Source organism: Passer domesticus, chromosome 3 (genome assembly GCF_036417665.1).
Source record: "Passer domesticus isolate bPasDom1 chromosome 3, bPasDom1.hap1, whole genome shotgun sequence".
Taxonomy (NCBI): domain Eukaryota; kingdom Metazoa; phylum Chordata; class Aves; order Passeriformes; family Passeridae; genus Passer; species Passer domesticus.
In genome coordinates this window covers 115,298,903-115,307,754 of record NC_087476.1, presented here as the reverse complement: position 1 = coordinate 115,307,754, position 8,852 = coordinate 115,298,903, and positions in this window count along the sequence as shown.

The following is an 8,852-nucleotide window of genomic DNA, read 5'->3' as shown; positions in this document are numbered from 1 at the left end:
CTGAAAAATTTTTAGTTTTGAAGGCAGCAGAGTTAAAAGTTTCTGTATTGTTGATTCTTTATCCCATCTGCTTTTCTCTTTCTTTCTTTCTTTCTTTCTTTCTTTCTTTCTTTCTTTCTTTCTTTCTTTCTTTCTTTCTTTCTTTCTTTCTTTCTTTCTTTCTTTCTTTCTTTCTTTCTTTCTTTCTTTCTTTCTTTCTTTCTTTCTTTCTTTCTCTCTTTCTTTCTCTCTTTCTTTCTCTCTTTCTTTCTCTCTTTCTCTCTTTCTCTCTTTCTCTCTTTCTTTCTCTCTTTCTTTCTCTCTTTCTTTCTCTCTTTCTCTTTTTAGCTCTTCTTTCTCCAGCCGTGAGGATTGGTCAGTTCACACAGTGGTGACAGTAAATGTGACAATTTGCAGACACTAATGGAGGTGTTTGGGTTCATTGCTGTGTGTGTTTGAGTGTTCTTTATGATTCAATTTTTCTTCCATGAGTCAACTTATGCTTGTTTCAGACTTCACAAGAACTATTTTACAGCAAAAAGCCTCCCATCACTGTAAGTCCTTCTATAAAGGTACACAGGAGGCTGCTATCATTTACATGCTGTTTCCACTCTTTATAGATTTCAATGGGAGAGTATATCCTATTTATAGAAATCAATTGAATAGTTCAAATAAACCACAAACAGTAATATCAGATGCTGACAACTGAGCCACAAGTTTTGAGTGATTAGTTGTCCATCAACTTTGCAAAATAGCTTGGCTGAACAAAAAATTATGTTGTTAACATAGAAAGGAACTATTTCAGCATGTCAGAAATGTATTGACTTTACAACATTAGACAGAGTTCCTCCCTTTGACTAAATCTGGTGGATGTAAAACAGCTTTGAGAAGATGCTTCTGTGAGAAATGAGAGATGTGGGTCACATCCTTTCAGATGTGGGTTTTACACTGCCTACATGATGGCTTCTTGTGTTTGCAGAAGAGCTGGCCACTACCATCAGCTACTTTATAAGGTTAACCTACTATTTAACTTTTCTTTTTTCCACTATAAGAAGGAAGGATTTCATTTTGGGTTGAGTAAAGTATGTTCCACAAACCAGAGCAACATTTCAGTTTTTCTTTTGAATGCAAATACAACCCATATATCTCTGCTATGGATCAGTTCAAACCAATTTCAGTCCAACTGATTTATTTGGCTCAGCTACCCAACTCAAAATTTATTCAAATCAGTTTATGAGTCAGAACCTCATAAACATAAGTGTATATAACATGCAGGAATCTCTCTGCCCAAGAGTTAACTCTCCAAGACAGGTGTCAGAAAGGTTCTTATCTCTATGAATATTTAGTAAGTCTGTGCAGGAATTGGGAAACCAGCCTGGACTATGAGTATTCTAAGTCAGGGCCCAAGCCAGAAGCTGTTCTTTCCTTTCTGCTCAAATTTCCAACTTACTCTTCCTTTCTACAGCAAAAGTACTCTGGTTCTGGTGGTTCAAGGCTCTCAGAAGGGCCAATTCCCCCAGTGTGCACTAGGTAGTTCTTCAGAAGTCATTAGACATATTAGCTCAGCACTGGGATTAGAGTCAAACAGAAGTTCTGTGTTCAGACAGAGCCTCTACAGCAGGAACAAATTCATCTTTTCAAGGTCTAGGAGCACTCCTCCTCTGCCATCACCTACCGAGTGCCTCTGCTGTGGCACTGGCTGTTTTAACTGCAGCTTGGGATCTCAGGGCTAGACTTGATTCAGCACTCACAAGGAATCTTCCCTGAATAAGCAGAGTAGGTGTTGAGTTTATAAGAAGTGTCACAGTGGCTGTCTGAGACAAGAAATTACTTTAAGAGGTGAAATGTTTTAACGGGTTTCTAATATAGCTGCACTGGGCGGAAAAAGTAAATTAATCTCAAGTTGTTATGGAACCTCCTGTATACATGTTGCAATAAACAGGGGTGTGAAAAGCTCTGTGAAAGAGAGGAGACAGAAATGCAGATGAGGGAGGAAAGCAGAGGTGGGTGAGAAATGATCTAAGCGTTGGCATTGTGTGCAGTGCAGTGGGCATTGCTCATCTCCATGAACAGCATAGCACTTTGCTACCCCTTCCTTCCCTGGAGGGACTGCCTCGAGGCACTTCTCACTGCTGGGATTATCATCTTTTCCATGCAGACGGGAAAACCAAGGCAGGGAAAGGTCAAGACCAACATTTTAAAAACTGATTTTCGGTGGCTTGATTTCTGCATGCTTAAAAGGAAACCAGTCTTGTTTCCTTAATGAAAGCCATGCCTTTCATGAACCTCACGACCTTCACGAACCTCATGACTTGCACAAGTGTGGACCATTGTTTGCTCAGCACATAAAAAACAAGGTCCAGGATGTCTCAGATTCAGCATTTGAGATGAGTACATGGGATATGTTGGTCCCTTAAATGCTACTGTAGCTCATACAGAAAGTTACCACAATTAGTTTCTTTCTCTAATATAGTGAAGGAGTCTTATTTTTAAATAATAAATCTGATTTGAATGTTACTTATCACAGCTTTTGTATTCACATTCACAAGCTGTCCTCAAATAACATGGAGGTATCCATCGAGTTGCATTTGTATGAATAAACTCATCTGACTTCATAGGGTAGATGAGGAAACTGCATCTTCCCTACATGCCATGAAGAACTGTAATTTTTCCTTTTGGATAGGGGTATTGCAGCTCCCCTGACAGCACTACACCCACCCTCTGTCTTGCTGAGTTTGACACTGCCTTCAGTGACAGCACAGATGCTGGAGTTGAGCTGCTTGGTGGCTGTCAGGCAACGTGGTCACAGAGGAGTGGCATTTTTTCAGCAAGGATTTCAAGCACGGAAAAGCTCCTGACTGAGCTAAGAGGAAACCAAGTTGACTGCTTGACACAGGTCTAGATTTTCTCAGGGCAACTTTGCAGTTGCAAATGTCAGGGAATTCAGACTGCATCAGTGAGCACCAATCCAAATTCCGGTGCCACACCTCCCTTTGCTCAGGTGCTCTCTTTGGCTCTACCACAGTGCATTCTCTTTTCTGCTATTTTCCCAGCTTCCATATATTAGGCCCACACTGTTTCTATTTGTGCAAGTATCTGGTTCCTCATGTGGTTTAGGAAAAAAACAGTACACCTCCACACATACCAAAGACATTTTGGAAAACCTGTAGCTTGCATTCAAATGAATCTTTGTTATTTTTATTTATTTGCAATGTCTTCTCCTCTGTAGCTATCTATTGAATAATGAATTTTGGACAGGCTAACTTCACCTTGACAATGTCAGATCTCTGTGATGTTCTTTCATTTCTTTAATTTCTTTCTCTTCGACTATTCTATTTAATTTTGTCAGCTGTTAAATAGCAGATGTACATATAATACATATAATGGTCTCCAGGCTCTACACATGCTTTAGGAGACAATCACAGACAGGAGCAGATAAAAGAGTTTATCCCACCCCAACAATCAACTCTGGCTGTTTGAAAGCTGCAGCATGACTGTGTTTCAGGAAGACAGCTTTTGACCAAGGATGAGTGTCTCCCATACTGCCTGCAAAGTTTTGTTGCCCTGGAAACAGGTGTTATTGTTATGTGGAAACATCTGTGAGATGTATGGGAACACCAAGGTGATTTGGGTGAAATATGGCAACGGAATGGCAATAAAGGTGTGCTTAACTGTGCTTACAAAAAGTTACAGATGAGAAGTATTATTCATTGCCAAAGTAATATACCATGCAGAATTTAAAAATAATTCACTTCTGAAGTTCTTCTTTAAGCAATTGATGCTTGTCAGATGTAGAAAAGAGGAGGGAAGTTATAAAGATGAGGAGGTACTAGTTACAGTTATTTCCTTAATTTGAGATCTATGCTTGAATGCCTTTGATATATAAAATAAATACTTTTTTCTTCAACTTACAGTTTAATTGTACAAGAGGAAAAAATGCCTCAAGGTTTTGAAAAGCCACAGTTTAACTGTGGTTTAACTGTAGTTTTACCTTTAACCTGCTTTATTTGATCAGTAGAAAATTCCTGTATAAACTCCCTTATTTAATTTATCGTAATATGTTATAACCTCTTCAGTCACTGAATAATTGAGAATCAAACCAGCTTGATCCAGTTTAACTAGGCCCATTCAGAACCTAATTTAGGGCTTGATTAAATGGTGCTAATGTAAAGTTAAATAAACTAAGTGCCAGTAAAAGCTATTTTAGAAATTGCCACTCCTGCTGAAGGGTAAGTAGTTTAAAACAAACTAATTTAATTTACTTTAAAAGTTACTAAGATAAACTATTCTAAGTGCTTCTGTGCAGAAAAACTTGCAGAGCTATTACAATGGACTCTGGAAAACTGCTGCTTAACACGAGTACGTGAGTGAAGCACGGAAACTGAAAGCAACTAAACCTTGCACCTTTTATAAACAAAAATAAAAAAACAACGCTTTTCCCCTTTCCCCTTAGCGGAGTGAAAAATACAATTTTGCCTCCATTTTCTCAGTTTTCTTGCCATTGCTGCTACAGCTGTGGGAAGCTGGGCTCAGTCTGAGTCCTGCCGAGCGAGGTGGAACCCAGCAAATAACGTGGCTTCAAATCAATCGTTCTTGCACTGTCAGGAGTTTCACAGATACATTCTCCACAGAGGGCTGTATTTCGCAGGGATCTGATTACACTAAGAAAATTCCCTGAAAGGCTTATCCCGGAGAGTCCCGGGGCTGGAGCTCATCCCAGTCCCGAGGAGAGGGATGGATGTACGCGGCAGAGCTCTGTCCCCTAGCGGGCACAGCGAGAGGCTCCGTCACAGCTTGGGCATGGGAATCTTCTTCCAGGGAAACAGGGAAGGATTTATCTGGGTGTGAATGTATAATCCACATCCCGCATTCATGTCCCCCTCAACAGTGGGGGACATGAGTGGGGAATGTCCCAACCTCCTCACCAACAGGTCCAAGTCAATTATACAGTTCATCTGAGTAGCTGTGGGGAACTTAATTAGCAACTTTTATTATCTTTTTATTTTTTTCTTTTCCATGTGGATTTTGAAAATATGTTAGACATTCCCTTCTTCCCAGGAGAGACCTCATTTCAGTTAAAGTCACTGTCTCCAAAGGGAGCAGAGCAGTGTGAACTCACAGTTTTCCAGGTCACATGAAGAGGTCTGCTGGTTGCTCAGAGCCTGGGAATTGCCTGAAGGATCCGTCCCAAGATCTGAAAAGCCAAAGAGATACCAACAACCCTAAAGGCACAATGCTGCTAGTCAGACTGGTGTATTTGTTTCCCAAAGGGGAATTTCATGCTTTAGCAAAACTGTGCAGAACTTGTACATAAGGAGGCAGGAGAAGCTGTCTGATACAGACAGTGGTCCAGAGGATACCATGGCACAGGAGCTCTGCTCCCAGGCAGGCACAGGGCAGTCCCACTGGGCTCCTGCTTGATGGGCTGCCAAGGACCTTGTGCCTAAAAGCAAGATTTTGGTGGCATTCCATTGACTTGGATGCGTCACTGACTGCTTTGTGACTGCACACTACCAGATTTAATTCCCGTTCCCTTCCCACCACTTTGGCCTTGTCTGTTTTGAGAGAATCTCATATTTAGTTCAATTCTATATCCTTCAGAAAGAAGCCATCTGCACAGCTCCTGTGATGCTGAGGACCTGGAAGGAGATCTCAGGTCTGTGCAGCACCGTGGGGGATTTGTATTGAGTGAACATTCATGACACATCTCATGACTATCCCCTTAGCACAAAGCTGAGCTTCCAAGGGTCAGACCCTACAGACAGCCTGCAGTCCAGGGAACTTTGGATCTGTACTTAGATCTGTTTTAGACAGAAGGATACACCACACTCTGAACTCTCTGGTTACATCAGAGGCATCAGGGATACGCCAGTGTGGGAACACTCCTTAAAAATCCACACAGAAGTGTGATGCCAATACATGATTCCTGCCCACAGGTGGCACTCAGTCATGAGCCCTGGCTGCTTGCTAAGCCCTCTCATGAATGAGATCTCCTTCAGTTATGAGAAAAATGTTAGCTTTGGTTCTCAGTAATGACCTTTCCTTGAGGGAGTGCAGATCTGTGGGGTGGAATAAACTGAGCAAGACTCCTGGAAAGTACTGTCTATTCCAGAACAAAACTCCAGTGTGCTGGGCCTGACCCTATTCATATCTTCTGTGCAAGCACAAGAGGTTTTACTGTTATTTTGACAGATGGTGTCAAGTCTGTTTCCATTCAAAAGCCAAGGGAGCATCTCTGTTTGGATTTGTGTCAGTAGTCCTGTTTCCGGGTATTATTTACATCTCCTGAAATAAAACAGTCACAATTCCTTGGATGTATTTGAAGGACTGCAACAGTTTATGACCAAAACCTCCCTGAGATTTCCTCCCATAAACATCTCAGCACCAAAATGGAACACATTAGGGCAATCCCAGAGAATGTCCCCGTGTACTTCAGAACCACCACCAGCCTGGTGAGAGACACCGACCCCCCAAGTCATGAAGCTGTGATGAAGCTGGGCATGTGATTTTCCTGGCAGTGAGCACAAATCTGCATTATCTGGGAGAGATCCTTTAAGGAAATGACTGCACAGATCTGTTAAAAAAAAAAAAAAAAGAAAGAAAAAACCCAGAAATATTTGTGATGTCCATAACACACAGAGCAAGGCTTTATTCAGAGAGCCTGTCAACTTGCTCCCAGGTCAGATGCTTCTCATGTGCTGCAGCTAGAAAAAAACATGTGAAAAGGCATTCTGACTGAAAGCAGCATGGAAGTAACACTCATGGATGGAGAGGCCAAAACAACTATTTGCCTTCCTATTACCCACTTTAGGCTACAGAAGAGGAACACTGAACTAAGACAGATTTTTGCCTCCTGCTACAAAGGAGGCAGGCAGGATATGCATTCTGAGAAAAACAGCTGGGTTTTACATGCCCATGTTCTTGTTCTTTCATGAAGGTTGAAGTACATGAATTTTTTTCATAAAACCCTTTGCTAGGTTGCACAAGACCTACACCTCTTTGCATCTGTCCATGAGGGTGAGAGCAAAAAGGGAGGATCTAGTGAGAATGTGGACAGAAGAAAGGAATTTGTCTCTAAATTTTAGTCCAGAGTAGGCACCTGTGTGCCCTTCATACAGCAGAGCAGCACTTTTGAGAGATACAAAAAACTGCAAGTTTAGCTTCTAAAGATGCTGATAAAAGGGCAACTGGGCTTGTAAAACCAGTTCCCATCCCTTCAGCCCCCAGAAGAAGGAGTCTAAGAACAATTTCCCTATCTCCTGCACAGATCTATGGCAGACTCAGCTGGACTGACAGCTGCCAGTGAGGTGCAGAGCAGCACAGACTGTCAATACTTTAGCTTTGAAGTTGTAAAATGTTGTAAAACAGATTAATATTTTTACTATTATCCCAAATTTGTGTCAGATACTTTTGGTCCATGTAAAAGTAAAGGGGAGTAAAATCATTGTCGGTTTTGGAAAATCTGAGGAAAGCCAAAATTATTCCTTCCCCTAATGTTAAACCTAACAAAGCAGCATCCTTCACATGTGTGAAGGATTCAATCCATCAGAAAGATTGCCATTTAAAAAAAATCTCCAGCTGGATCAAGTATCCAGTGAAAAGGAACTCAAGAGCTCAGCACAAAGACCAAAGGTAGACACAACCTTTGAGGGAAACCTGTTACAAAGAACTCTGGTAGTGAAGAGCTCTTGGCTAGTGAAGAACACAGCCAGGCACAGAGTTTATCAATTTTTCCAGACTAACTTTATCTTGGCAAAGGTAAAAAATAAATAGGCAGCTCTCCGGGACTCTGAAGAATTTTCCATGTAACTTAGTTCTGTGTGCAGTGTTCAAAATAAGAATTATGGGTACAAGGAAGGTGTATCACTTGTCACTGATGTCGTGCAGGGACTTTGGGGAAAAGAATGTGATGGCCAACTTAAGATTTGGAATCTGCAAAAGATTCCATTTTACCCAATGATTTATAGTGCTTGTACCTCGTGTCTCCTTCATTACCATCTCACTCTTCGTTCCTCCTGTATACAGAATCACCATGGGTGGCATGGAGCAAAGAGGAGTGTGAATCTCCCCGTGTCTGTGCCTGGGGTTCTTCCTGAAATGACAACAGCAGCAGAGGGAAATTGCCATGACTCCTGTTCGTGTCTCTGCCCCCACAGATGATGAGCAAGTGCTACAGAGCTGCCAGAATCTTAATTTCACTTGGCTGCTGCTTGATGAAGCAACGGGAACTGAGGCAGGAGTTGTTTTCTTCTGAAGAGCAATTTCATCTATCTACTGGATTATCTCGCTTACTATCATGCCTTTTTATTCTTTTAATTTTAAACAAAAATGCTTACAGTCTGAAAATACAAACTCTCCACACCCACTGCAAACAGGGCAAAATTGTAATTTTCTTTATTCACCCCTCTGATCTCTATACTGAGTAGGGGTCAGACAATTCCAGCAGAACTGTTCTTTGGCCTTTTCCTCTGGTTTCTGTTTATTCTTCCACACTTCTCTCTTACTATTTATTACTCCTTTTATTTCCATCAGGATCTGTACGTTTGCATATCATTTTTCTTGGGAAGTTGGGATAGTTGGGAAGAAGGGATAAGTTGATGTGCATTTAAGCCTTCCAATACCTGAAAGGCGTCTACAAGACAGACATTAGCTGACTTTTTACAAGGGGATTTAGTGACAAGACAAGGTGGGGAATGGATTCAGACTGTAAGAGAGTAGGTTTCGATTATACATTAGATATTAGGAGGAAGTTCCGTACTGTGAGGGTGGTGAGCAGCTGGCACAGAGCAGCTGTGGATGCCCCATCCCTGGAAGCGTTCAGGGACATGCCGGCCAGGGCCTTGAGCAACATGGTTTAGTGGGAGGCTCCGAGC